This window comes from Columba livia, chromosome 27 (assembly GCF_036013475.1).
Source record: "Columba livia isolate bColLiv1 breed racing homer chromosome 27, bColLiv1.pat.W.v2, whole genome shotgun sequence".
Classification (NCBI taxonomy): Eukaryota; Metazoa; Chordata; class Aves; order Columbiformes; family Columbidae; genus Columba; species Columba livia.
The window spans coordinates 2275708-2288734 of record NC_088628.1 but is presented as its reverse complement, the minus strand read 5'-3'; the positions used below and the strand labels follow the sequence as shown (position 1 = coordinate 2288734).

Below are 13027 nucleotides of genomic sequence, written 5' to 3'. Positions count from 1 at the left end.
AACTACTCAAAGGCATAAGATGACTTTTTTTCTTCCTGATTTGGCAACGATCATAAGACTGCAAAGTATCTGAAGCGTGTGATCATGTTCATATGTCTGTCTGCTCTAAATGTAAGGAAAAACGGTTCAGGACTATGTCTTATGATGATCCTGTTCTTACTTTATCTGTGTGATTTTTGTTTCTTACAGTGGCACAGCCAACCAACACACAAAGCCCAGGGCCAGTCATAAAGCAATTCACACTGAACCTCACAATAACCAACCTCAGGTTCACAACAGATCTAGAGACACCAAATTCTGCTAAGTTCAACTCTACTGCGAAAATAATGCAACATTACGTAAGCCAAACTCACACCGTTTTCCCACTGAAATCACTCAGTATTTTGAGTTTCCCATACTCACACAAATCGTTCCTTGCCAGATTGACCCCCTGCTTCAGAGGAGCAGCATTGGCCCCTATTTCAGTGGCTGCAAAGTAACAGGATTCAGGTGAGCAATATATTATAGCAGAAAAACTAACTTTGAATCTTAGCAAATGGATTTCTTTATATTTGTCTGACACTTTAATGACAGTTCTTTTCCTTTTCAATAAGTCAGTATCATTATAATAAAGCTTCCATGCACTTCTATATATATATTTGGAATAACTAACAGAACCTTCATGGTATTCAATTCCTCAGGTCAGTGAGGAATAGGGATAACACAGGAGTAGACACCATCTGCAACTATGGAAACAGCTCCCAAGTGCCCGATCTTGACAAAGCCAAGGTTTACCAAGAGCTAAAGAGCATGACAAACAGCATCACCAAATTAGGAATCTACAGCCTGGACAGCACGAGCCTCTATGTCAATGGTAGGTGCTTGATGTTCTCGTTCCTCCAGGCACCAGAGCAGTCTGGGACCACCTCACATGTTAGAGACCACTTCAATGTGAAAAAGAAAGTGACGTTAAGGAAAAGCTGGTCCTACTGGCCTTCACTGCATAACTTATGTGCATAGGATGAAGCATGTGCTTCCAAGAACATTTTCACATGGACATTTTTGAAGATTTTTATTTCTATATTACACTGAAGACTGACTTGATTTTAGTCTTGACCTCATTCACCTACACATGAGCATTTGACCTGATTTCTATCCCACTTCCATTTAATTTACACATTTATTTTCTCACTGTAGTCTTCAGCCATTATAAAAGCACCTCGTTCTGTTTCAGCAGTAGGTTGGTTATTTAATAGATTCACACCCTCAGGGACTGGCTTTGGTGATTCATTCCCAAGTCATCCATTTAATCATCCCCTCTTCTCTTTCATTCTCTTAAAATTATATAGTTCTCTTACATAATGTTTCTCTTGCATTTTCTTCCCAGGTTACAATGAGCCACTTGAGAGATCAGGTAAGCGTTTTACCAAATTAAAAAAATAAAGCTGTCAAAGGAGCGGTGCACTCAGAAAATAAGAGCAAGAGACTCTTCAGAGCAGCCTTGAAGTGTGCCAAGATGGGGAATGTCTTGGAAAATGAAGATAGCCTCTTTAATAGTAAAATCATAATCCTTCTCCCATTTGATTATAGCTCTGAGCACAACTCCTGCACCAAGCCCAACATCCAGGAATTTCACCCTTAATTTCACCCTGACCAACCTCCCATACACTGCAGATCTGGATGCACCGAGCTCCCGCAGGTTCATTTCCACAGCAAAGGTTATCAACCATTACGTAAGTCTGGCCTTGGTTTTGCCCATTTTGTGTTACGTGATTATCTTAATCTCCTGCATTAAACTCAGGAGATGTTTTCAAGTTCTCAGTTGTACTATTATTTTTTTGACAGATTGACCCTCTTTTCAAACAAAGCAGCATAAGCTCTGCCTACACAGGATGTAAAGTAGTAAGATTTAGGTAAGATTCCTGCAAGTGCAATTAATTTCTTTATCTACTCCTATACACCTTAAACTTGCATAAGTTATCATAGTTCTTCTGATACCAGAAAACAGAAGCCAGTGATACCTCCCTGTCCATTCATGAGTTTCTTGCTGATAAAATCATTTTGGTATCTAAATATCATTGCCACAATTCTTGAGAATCTGTTGAAAGCTGTAGGAGCCCAACTGCACTGAGACAGTTCAATGCCTGTCAGTCCCGGTCACACAAACCACACAAGGTGTTCTGTAAGCATCAGTGTCCTAAAAATGTGTCTGACATTTCTTCTTAGGTCTGGAAGAGACAGGGATGACACCAGCGTGGATGCTGTCTGCAGCTACAACGTCAGCCTGGCCAACTTTGACAGAGAAAAGGTTTATCATGAGCTGAGCAACATGACAAATGGTGTCACCAAACTAGGGCACTACAGCCTGGAGAAGAACAGCCTGTATGTCAATGGTAAGAATCCACGAACAGTATCAAGATGTGATTTTGGAATCACTTGGAGATCACTGCTTATCCTTCCACTCCATTGGAGCATGAGCATTCATGAACTTTCCTTTTGGTTTGTTGGTATTCTGTAGGGTTTGACACTCACAAAACCAATCCAGCATGATATTGCTGCCCTGGAAACATTTTTGTCCCTTGAAACATACAAATTCCTAGAGAATTTCATTGTTACATTATATAATCTAAACAGACACATACCTATATTGCTTTTGTAGTATTGATAGATCTGATGTAAAAATAAATGCACTCTACCTTTTTATTTAGGTTTCCCCCTCGCAGACGCAGCCATCACCACGAAGCCTGTTGTGACCAAAACTTCAGCTAAATCAGGCTACAGACTGACCTTCAGAATAGTCAATGAAAATCTAACTAACCTAAACCCCCAGTCTGCAGAATACAGAGCAGCAGTGGAAAGCATCACTAACAAGGTAAGTAGTTCCATCTCTAGTATGTCTGCACTGACAATTTTTGCAGCAACTGCCATCAATTTTTTTTTAGTTACCAAAAAAAACAACAAACCAACTTTTGGGAACAAAAATTTCTATAATCTAAAATATGAGATTGGCCTTTTAATCACTTTTGATTTTGTTATGCTACCTGTTGTCTTCAGAAATTCTCTCCAGCCAAAAATGCGCACTACAAAATGCAAGAGGTTTAGGTCATGCAGTCAATGAACATACATTCAGTCCCATCTCTAGAAGCGTATAAAATATCTGCCAGCTCAGAGATCAGCACCTAATTCACAGCTAAGAATCCAAGACATTCACTTCAGCACCAGTTCACTAACATATCAACCCAATAAAGCCCTACTTAAGTAGGTTTTGCTTTTTAGATGAAGCTGTAACATTCCATACTTTGAGTTCTGAGTCTGAAGCGTGGATCGAGATGACAGCTGCCAGTCAGCAGCTTGTGCTGGTTCACACTGCCAGCTCGCTCGGATCAGACAGAAAGCTTTGCCGAGCTGCAATTCAGACTCCATCACCAGAAGGCATATTCTGAAGTAAAACCCAACTCCCATAAAATACAGCTATCAAAAAAAAAAATCTGGTGTTTTTCCAAAGCCCTCCTGCTGCCCTGAAGCATCTGCTGTGAGGCCCAGAACTCGTTAATATTTAACATGACATTTCTATTTCAGATGAATCAACTGTACCGTCAGAGCAACCTGCAAGACCAGTTCCTGAGCTGCAATATCACCAGGCTGAGGTCTGTGACACAATCAGACTTTGTTTGAAATGTTTCCACACCCTGGCACCAATCCTGATGGCCAAGCACCATTGTCCTCTGCAGAATCCCAACTCTTCCCTCCACTCTCATGGTTTGCTTTATGCCCTAAGAAGTAATTTCTAGGCCTCCTAGAATTCATCAGTTTGAATTTTTCCTGACTCAGTATGGACCAATATTTTTCTCAGTCTCAGGATTTCTGCAATGCACTCTTAGGTCTCTGAATATCTGAGTAATTACTAATTGCTACCCTCCTAATGAGGGGACCCTGCAACCTCCGGAGTCGTCCTCTCAACTTGGACTCCACCATGTTTTACGAGTGGGCTTCAGGTAGAGATGGAGTGTCCGATTCTAAATGAAAAGATACTTGGACAGGGATTCTCACACTGGCTAAAAGCTTCTTTTTCAAAAAAAGTGCAAATCTTTCATTGGGTGCTTGCAGTATAACCCACATTTGTAGAGAGAAGTACTGGTATTATATTTCATTTGGTGTCCCAAAGGAAAATCCCCAAACAGCCCATTCCACATTTCTCAATAGCACCACATTAGCTTAAAAGTAGCAGGTACTTTTCAGGAAACCCTTTCCCACATGAAGTTTTATGATCATCAGCCTATTTATCTCAGCTCCTCTCTCCACAGGGCTGGATCCATAGTGGTGGACTGCATGTGCTTCTTCAAACCTGAGCCCAGCATCAACAGAGCCGCGGTTGAAAGGGCTTTTCAGAGCGGGACGTCCAACGCAACCGGCCTGTGGCTGGGAAGCAGTTACCAGCTGCAGGGATTCTCAGTAGACGGTATGTAGAGCTCGAATCACAGTCTCCACCCGGAACACTTCAACAGACTTTTAGGTTTTTTTCAAATGTACAACTTTCCAAAGAAATGAGTGGCTCGGCACATTGAAGGACTATTCAAACAACAAGTTGCCATCAGACTCCAGTGCAATCCAAGTTCTGTTTATTAAGACTTCAAGTTTTCTTAGCTCAAAGTCAACAGGTCAATACTGCTTGGTAGAAGAGCTTGTTTCCTTCTGCAAGAATTTATACCAACTTTTCCTCTCAAACCTCCAGGGTTGGAACTGGCGGTTGAGGCAGTGACTTACAAACCACCCCTCAAGTCTGGGAAGGAAAACTTCAGAATACAGTTCAGAATCTCCAACCTTCCCTACTCCCCAGAACTGCAGGACCCCAGGTCGCGGATGTACCAAGTGAACAAAGAGGAAATTGAGAAAGAGGTAAACCTAACAGCAACAGCTTGATTTACCTGTCCAAATTAAATATGTATTATGTTTACTCAATTTTCCTCAATTGTTTTGTTTCTTCCCATCAGCTCGATGTGTTCGGAACCGGCAGCCTGAAGGATTACTTTGCTGGCTGTACTGTTGAGAGCTTTGGGTACGTTCTGCTTTGGAAATGTGGTTATTTTCTTGAGTTCCAGAAGAGCAGTGAGCAGAAAAGGCATTCAGAGTCCCAGCAGGGAATTCATGCCTCGCTGCCAACCTTTGTACTCTGGATGACATGCAAGGAGGCACCTTCATTCCCTCACAGTCAGTTTTGTCTTTACCACAAAAGGTTTCTGTTCAAATGAGAGGTGGTTTTGTTTCCATGCTAGCGAAGCTATTTTCGTGCATAAACAATTCCAGAGTAAAACAAATATTCATTCTCTCATCTAGCTTATTCAAATAAGTTAAAACTCCACTGCAGTGCATCAGCAAGTCGTCAGAACTGACCAGCCCAAGAACAAAATCTACTTCTGTGCATCTTCTCCAGCACCTTTGGAGGAGCAAAACACCAGCTGGGCTGATTTACCTTTTAGAAATGCCTTGTCTGGGATTAAATCAGTGGGTGAATTTCACAAAGCTGCTTGAGTTCTTATCTAGCACAAGCTGCAAAAACTGATCCCTTGCCAACAAAACATTGTTTAGACATCTGCAAACCCCAGACCAATTCCAAATCCCTCTCCCTGCCTCTGCTCAGCTGTCTTTCTTCTTAATTTGGTCCCGTAATGATGACCCTGGCTCTCATTCTCCAGGCCTGTTGATGGGAAATCTTCCACAAGTGTTGCCTCTGTCTGCAAATTCACCTTGGACCCCTTCTCAAGGGCTTTACAAAAGCAAGACGTGTACGAGGAGCTGAGGCGCCTGACACACGGGTTCACCAGGCTGGGCCCCCGCTACAAGCTGGAAGAGCAGAGTCTGGTTGTTGAAGGTGAGGTGACTTTGCGAGAACATTTCTTAGTCTTGTTTTAATCACCTGCAGAGCTGCTTCTCACCTATCTCACCCTTCATTTCCAGGTTACTCTCCGCTTATAACAGATGAACAGGAGTCCAAAAGTAAGTGCTTTTCAGGAGGGATCCACCTTACAGCCACTGAATACTTGAAACAGAACAAATTAGCTTCACATGCCTTAAAATGGAGACAAGACCTGTGTAAGAGCCCAGAAATCTCAGTTCTTGGTAGTCTGGCAAACAGCAGTGGCCAGAGCCAGCCTGAGGAAAAAGGAAGGGAAAGACAGGCAAAATCAATGCAGTTTGGGTAGCTATTTGACAACTGCATTATTTATATATCCACCACAAACTACAACTCTTGCTGACACCCTCAGCCCTGTCCCCTTCCTCCGAGTCCAGCCAGCAGCTGAGCACTTGGTCTCTCTGAATATCCCTGGATCCATCTGAGCGCTCTGGTGCTGAGGTTAAAGTTGCAGATCCTTTGACCCTCCCTTTATTTTACAGAAGTTTCTGTCCATCCCACCCATTTTCACATTGCTGGGACACATTTGCCCCACAGCCAGGGAAGGCCACATCCTGCCTTTCAGCAACTTGGCCTCACTTATATGCTGCACTTTGAATTGTGCCAGGGTTAGATCTCCCTTTCTCTGTCCCACATGCAAGAATCAAAAAAAACTGATGTGCCCTTATTTTGCCTTTGCAGAACTTCAGGTCTGGGCAATTGTCCTCATTGGCATTTTCACCGTGATTGGCTTCATTCTCCTCCTCTTGTTATGCTTCCTGGTAAGTGGCCCCTTTACTGTCCCACCACTTGGCTCCAGTGGTGCCCAAACACCTGGAAGGCTGCAGGAGGGACATCCAGACACAGCCACAAGAAGCCCCATGGGAGCAGCTCCTGACAGCAAACGTGACCCCAAATCCTGCATTACAGCCAATTCTTTCAAGGACTCATGCACAGGACGGGGAAGGGTATTCACAGGCAGCTCAGTAGGAAGAAGTGGATCATGAATGAGAGACCTTTGCAAGGGGGAAAGTGTAAAACCAAAGGTAGAACAAACACCAAGACGACAAGCAGGTTGAGTTAGGGCATGTCCTGCAGCATTTCTTAAACTTCTTCCCCATTCAAACACCTGCAGAATGGCCAGGTTATGGATAAGGGAGTGTGCAGAATATGACATTTTTAATAACCTGCAGGAATCACATCCAGAATTTCTTATTCAATGCTCTTCACATACAGACCACAGCAGCCCTGCAGGGCTGTGCTCCAGTCGCTCACCCTCACCAAGAGGGGAGCTGGTCTCTCTCCTTTGCTGGTCTCTGGGGACGATTTGACGGAGCAAACAACATTTCAACAGCACTGCAGAAGTAGCTCTGTTTGCTTTGCACCAGCCAGGAGACAACAGCACAGAGAACGCAGATTGTTGTCCTTGGAGGTTTAAGAGCAAACATCACGGTCAGTGAGATTTAGAAGAGGAAAAGCCTTAGATTCAAAATGGGGTTTGTGGTAGTGTTGGCCCATGCAGGCTTAGGAAAGCATTTTACACAGAATCACACAGAATCCCAGGATGTCAGGGGTTGAAGGGACCTGGAAAGCTCATGCAGTGCAATCCCCCCATGGAGCAGGAACACCCAGATGAGGTTACACAGGAAGGTGTCCAGGCGGGTTGGAATGTCTGCACAGAAGGAGACTCCACAACCCCCTGGGCAGCCTGGGCCAGGCTCTGCCATACTCACCCCAAACAAGTTGCTTCTCCTCTTTCAGTGGAACCTCCTGTGTTCCAGTTTGAACCCATTACCCCTTGTCCTGTCACTGGTTATCAATGAGAAGAGCCTGGCTCCATCCTCATGGCACTCACCCTTTATATATCTGTAAACACGAGTGAGTCACCCCTCAGTCTCCTCTTCTTTTATTCACATAGTCCCTCCATCCCCACCTGGCAACATCATTTGGGGGCAACTAATGAAGGGCAAAGTACAGATTGTTTTTAATCCCCATTAACTTTGTTTTTCCCCACCTCACCAGGTCGTCTTTTGCCTCAGAAGAAAGTCACATCTGTACCAGGTCCAACAGGGCATGTACGGGGTGTACTTCCCACACCTGAACACCAGAAAAGTGCATTAACGCCCCCGGCGGGTCTGTCTGCACAGACCTGTCCGTCCACTGATGAAGGAAAAAACGTTTACAAGTGCTAGAAAAACGTTTCTTTAATAAATTATGTTTAGCATTTTCTCTTCAGGCAAATCATTGCACTATTTTCATACTACGGGAAACTGCCAGCAATGCAGGTGTTGAGAAACATTTTTTTGGAAGCACTGCAGTATTTTCTACAACCACTACACAGCCAACAGAAAATCAAGACGACAGGAACTGCAGTTTGTGAGCTCTTCAGTGTTAATGTCAGTTTTCTGAAAAAATATTATGCTAATTTATAGATTTTGGGGGACTGACTGTTACAAACTTTAAAACTTGACCTAGATTGTAGCTTTTTCCAAATTTATCTCTTAAAATGTAGGTATCTTAAACAGATTGAAACATTTCATGTATTTTAAATTATGTCAAGAGATTACATAAAGACACATTTTTAAGTCTGAGCGCAATACAGTCACACTGTGTCTTTTGAGATTGATACTGATTTCAGTTTAATAAATGCCACGTTTATTGCCATGAAACTGTATTTCCTTGTATTTCCTCTGCAGTGACACTTTTCACCCCAAATCAGAAGCCACTTTTGCGCTGTTGAAACCCCTGAGCTTTTGCTCCCCAGTCGAGCGTCCCATAGCGCAGGGTCTGATCTTCAAGAGGCCCCTCCAGACCACCTGGACTTGCCCATAAATCACCCCTCATGCGCCTTAATTTTCTGCAGAACGCAGGAACTAATGCTGATCTCTAGGTATTTATTTGCTACTGTCATTAAGTGAACTCTGCCGAAAGTGAAAGCGCTAGAATTAGAATTAATGAAACCACAATTAGCCATTAATCCTTCCACTGCAGGCGATGTTTCCACGCAATCAAACGGTTTCAAAGCAAAGCTCCTTGGCGGCAGGTTGAACCAGTTCAGGGTTGGGTTCCTCAGTGCAAAGTGGAGTTTCCTACACAGAGGATTAGAAACCTGTTTGCTCAACCAAAGGTTTTCAAACACCCCATATTATGTCAGCAACAGCAGATTGAAAGCTTTCACAGCTGCTCCCGAAAGATCTTTGCAGGTTCCGTACACCCAGATGCAGCACCAAGCAGAAAGGGCTTCGAGCTCAGGAACACAGAATGGACTGGGTTGGAAAAGACCTCAGAGCTCATCCAGTCCAAGCCTTGGTCCAACTCCAGCCCATTGACTAGATCATGGCACTAAGTGCCATGGCCAATCTCAGTTTCAAAACCTCCAGGACGGTGAGTCCAGCACCTCCCTGGGCAGCCATTCCAATGCCTGACCACTCTCTCTGCAAAGAATTGCTTTCTCATCTCCAGCCTCAATTTCCCCTGGCAGAGTTGAAGCCCATGGCCCCTTGTCCTATTGCTGATGCCTGGGAGAAGAGCCCAATCCCCACCTGGCTAGAACTGCCCTTCAGGTAGTTCTGGAGAGTGCTGAGCTCAGCTCTAAGCCTCCTCTTCTCCAGACTGAACAAGCCCAGCTCCCTCAGCCTCTCCCCATAGGGCTTGTGTTCAAGTCCCTTCCCCAGACTTGTCATTCTGTGAGAAGAACTCAGAAAAAGCTGCAGGAAAGAGCAGGGACCGAGCCAGTAGGAAACCAGCTCCTGCCTCAGCAGCCCCGCACAAACACCAGATCTTCAGCACACACCCAACACGCAAAACTAAGGAGCCATGAGTAAAGCTGAAACACACTGAGGAGGGTGCACCAAGGGGCTGGGAGGGGAAAAGGGGCTGAGGAAGCAGCTTGGAGGGAGCTGGAGCACATGGGCTCAGGAGCCCTCAGCAAAACACAGCGATGGGCACGGTGTCCCACAGCAGCCCGGACTGTCTCTAGCAGAGCTGGGTGACAGTCAGCACCAGAATTTCATACCACAGTTTTCAGAAAAGCCATTTCCTTGGAGCTGCAGCCCATGTACCCAGCAATGGTTCTTCACTCCCCTTGCAGTCACCCCCAAGCACAGAAAGCTGGCCAGGAAAACCTATATTCAGACAAAAAAACAGTACTCAGAGCAGCCTGCTAAGGGACAGGAGAGAGAGCAAAGCAGAAAACCACAACACCATGACACTTCTCCCAAGCCATGTAAAGGATTTTCTAACCTGGACCAGAACAGGGACAGCCACAAGCTGGGTGCTGCCCCACAAAGATGAAATGTGCCAGCTTCTCACTCACGGTGCTCCCTTCTAGAGAAGAAACCTCCTTCCACCCCTCTGGGTTTTATAGGGTTGAGGGTTTATGTGCTGCAGCTGCTTCACCACCTGCACCTTCTCAGGACCCGAGTGTGCTCAGCTGTGACCCCAGCAGGGGACTGGGAGCATCCCCAGCACTGGAGTCAGTTCACAGGTGGGAGAGCCTGAATTCCCCACAGCTGTATTTTGTACTAAGGCCAAGAGCTCCCATCTCCCACCAGGCACCTGCGCCCACATTTGTCATCTTCTCCTAGTCCTCATTCTTCTCTGCTCAGCCCCAAGGTCTCTATGTTCTGTGAAGACCTTTATTTAATGCACTCTGGAGGAAAGAGTTGAGGATACACAGCAGATTTAATCTCCTTTTAATGCAGGGGAGGTGTCTGCTCCCCATTCCAGCACTGGGAACACACACAGGCTGGAGCTTTCTCCATCACCCACTGTGGCTGTTGCCTGTGAACACCAGCAACGCACACAAGTGATTTGCTCCCTGCAGAAAGGAGCAGGAGCCATGAAAAATATTGCAAACAGTGTCAAGCTCAGCACCAAACCCTCCCTCAGCCAATCCTCAAAAAGAAACCATGCCAAACTTCACAAACTTTTGAGAAACTCCCTCCAACCCATTAAACAGGGTTTGGTGGATGTGGGAGGGATGCAGGAAGGATGTCACAGGGGCACTGCCAGGATGCAGAGAGGATGCTGAAGGGATGGGGCAGGAACGTGGGAAGGATGCAAGGGAGATTCAGGGGGAATGTCACAGGGATGATGCAGGGGGGATGTCACAGGGATGCAGGGGAGATTCAGGATGGATGTCACAGGGATGCAGGGGGGATGTCATAGGGCTGCTGTAGGGATGCGGGCGGGTGTTGCACGGATGCTGCAGGGATGCAGGAAGCATCTCGAAGTCACTTTCCCACAGCTCTCTGACAAGCAAAGGGTGTCTGGCTCTCAAATTGACTCAAACTAGCCACTTCATTTCCCCTGAAACTTTCCAGAGAAAACAAGTTCTTACCTCACTAGAAACCCAGGCGGCAGACGCGGGGCTGCCTGGGAGGAATGAGCAGCTCCTGTGAGCTGACAGCAGCACCAGAGAACCGCTGGCTGCTGCATCCCAAGGGATGTGCTCAGGGATGGGGCTGAGCTGCCGGTACCGTGTCTGGTGCAGCTGTAAACCACAGTCCCATGTCCTGCAGAGCAAAGAGCTGCTGCACGTTTTTTTCCTACAAGCTGAAGCAGGAGGAGACACAACCCAGGGGTGTTATTCCACATCCCTGGTGTCAGCTGAAAAATCAAACACTTGGCTTTCAGCCTATACCTTTTCCTACTGAAGGTTTAACAGCGGGACAGGACTCCAGTTCTGACACTAACTCTGCGGTGGGTGCAGCCCTGTGAGTGGGTGCTGTTCCCAGCTGGAACATCTGCAGCATTTACAGCCCAGTGAATCCCCTCCTGCCCGTTTCTGATCAGCAAAAGCCCAGAGCAGCAGCACCTCTCCCTCCTGACCCCCCCAGCACCGCTCACGGTGATGGAGAGCAGAAAGGCACTGTTTTTCACACAATTTTTCACCCAGAAAAATGGCATTTCAAGAGGATCTGGGAAGGCTTGGTTCACACTTTAGTCCAGGCTAATTGGTGCAGCCATCATTAAGCAGAGAGGTTTTGGCAGAACGCAAAACCAGATGCAACACAACTGTGTTTGATGTCTGGGAAGCCAAGCTCAGCTCCCCGTTTTGCCTTCCTGAACGGGGTGGGGAATAGGGAAAACCCCTGTCCCCTCGTCCCCAGGGCACTGGGACTGTGTCCACACCCAGGGGACATCGAGGGGAGGCACCTGGTCCCCCCTTGCCAAAGCTTTGGGGCTGAGGTTGAGTTTGGGGGCAGGTTTTGGTCAGCTGCTACTTCACCCACACCCAGCCCTGACACATCAAACTGCAAAGAATGTGAATGTCTGAAAAAGAAAACAAACCAAATCGCAGAAGCTTTCTTCATCCTGGAGCGCTGCTATTTGAGTCATTTGCTGGAGGTCAAGGAGTTGTCAAACCTTCCCGGCTCCCTCTGATGTCCCAGCGCACTTATCGGGTGTGAGTAATGCTACGTGCGAGAAACGAAAGCTTGCGGTCTTCAGAAGAACCGATATCAGAGAGCCAGCTTGAAGATGAATAGCTTAGTGTATTCACACTTTTTCAGTTGCATTTACTACATCATATTTACAGATTAATGTAAGGGTCTGTGCTTTCTTTTTCTCTTTTTTTTCTGCACAGTTAAGCATGAATTTAAAAGACTGAGTATCTGATAAGAGGAAGATATAAGCTGGAAGGCAGCTACATAAATACTGACTCCCACGCACCCCAAGATACTTCTAATAATCACTTCATCTTAACACACTGTTGAGCATTATTGCACATACACAAGGATATCTGGTGGCATGAGGAATTTGGAGGGCAGCTCCCAGTGTTTTGCATTAAATCAAGAGCCAGATTGCGTAACCTGCTTTATCCTTTAGCAACCCGCAGGGTGAAGCCCCAGTTAAGGTGACTCAAGAGACTGAAGATTGTCCCACATGATGGCCAGGGGGCATCTCGAGACCATTTCTCCAGCCGGATTTCAGCCTGATCTCACTGTGCAAGGATGGACCTACCTGACAAACACTGAAGTTTATCATCCCTAAATCCCTGTAGGGTAAATCAGGTCTAGGAGCCCATGGTCATACACATAGCCACCCTAGCACTTGGTCCCCTGGAAGACAAAGCCCACAGGCACCAAGGCCATGTGGTGTCCAACTCATTGTGCACTAAACCATTACTGAGGCTCTAATCATAATTTCCTGCCC

At 46.0% G+C, this 13027-nt stretch overlaps 1 protein-coding gene across 1 annotated transcript in view; it reads right to left on the bottom strand.

Moving 5' to 3' along the window:
- The window catches only part of LOC102094299 (uncharacterized), a 108744-nt gene extending 98524 nt beyond the window's left edge, over positions 1-10220 (bottom strand). Inside the window, exon 1 of the mRNA XM_065042260.1 lies at positions 10112-10220. The gene's annotated coding sequence lies outside the window, so the exon portion shown is untranslated. The remainder of the gene's footprint in view (positions 1-10111) is intronic.
- Between the last annotated feature and the right edge of the window lie 2807 nt (positions 10221-13027).